At 51.7% G+C, this 1,038-nt stretch overlaps 1 protein-coding gene across 1 annotated transcript in view; it reads right to left on the reverse strand.

Moving 5' to 3' along the window:
• LOC109310571 (uncharacterized protein F13E9.13, mitochondrial-like) overlaps positions 1-1,038 on the reverse strand; it is a 51,063-nt gene that overhangs the window by 45,635 nt on the left and 4,390 nt on the right. The gene's annotated exons all lie outside the window — the stretch shown is intronic.

Genomic DNA, 1,038 nt, shown 5'->3' on the forward strand with positions numbered 1-1,038 from the left:
GCTTGGAACACGAAAAATTTCTTAAAAAAAAAATCCAAGCTCTTCTTGCACCTGGTCTGGGCAGGACCCAGCCGCGACAACCTCCATGCTTTAGTTTTCTTGGGATTCCCCAGCTGGTCTAACAAAAGGTATCATTTTGGAACCAAGAGTTCTAGTTTTTTGTATCAGGTATCCAGGTTGTAGCCGTATTGGTCTAGAGGCGAAGGCAATCAGGACTCATAGTAGTGATGATATCTTTTCTTAGACTAAGACTAAAAAAAAAAAAAAAAAAAAAAAATCTTTAAATTGCAAGCTTTTGGGCAGCGTTCCCCCTAAGCTGCGTGGCATGCGTGACTGTACTGCCAGGCCAAGCATGCCACATAGTTTAGAGGAAACGCTGCTTTCGGGCACAAACACCCTTCATCAGGCATTGGAGAAAAGATTGTAGAAGTTCTCCTGGGTCAAAATGAAAATTCATCTTTCACAGGTTTTCACAGAGGAATCAACAGATGGAAAACTACCTGTCTTCCCGTCTCACACCAGCACAGCTACCAAGTACACCCCTGACCCGGGGAAGATGCCGATTCTAGCCGATTTTGGACTGCAAATGTCACTGCAGAACAAGAAGAACGGTTTTTTACCTCCCCGCCTGCCCCCGCACGCCTCCAGGGAAGGAATCCCACCCGATCCACAGCTCACAGATACACCCCGCCGGGCCAGAGGGGCGGCCTCCCACCGCCACCTCCCTCTCTGCAAAAAATGAAGTTCATTTCCTCCCTATGGGGACTTTTTACCATCTTGTACCCTCTATACTTCTGTTACCACCTTGTACCCTCTATACTTTCCTCTGAGCCTGACAAAGAGACTCGGATCCTGAGAGCCTGGCGAAAAGGACCATTTCCTGGCGCTTTCCCAGAAAAAGCGATCCTTTTTGGACGGTGTGTTTCCCCCCCCAGTCTGCGGCACGGGGAAGACGTGCCCGGGTGCGAGCGCGGAGCCCCCTCCCCGGGCCGGGGCCGGGGCCGAGGCCGAGGCCGAGGCCGAGGCCGGGCCCGGGCC

The sequence above is a fragment of the Crocodylus porosus genome, unplaced genomic scaffold, assembly GCF_001723895.1.
Source record: "Crocodylus porosus isolate Cpor-Errol unplaced genomic scaffold, CroPor_comp1, whole genome shotgun sequence".
Taxonomy (NCBI): Eukaryota; Metazoa; Chordata; order Crocodylia; family Crocodylidae; genus Crocodylus; species Crocodylus porosus.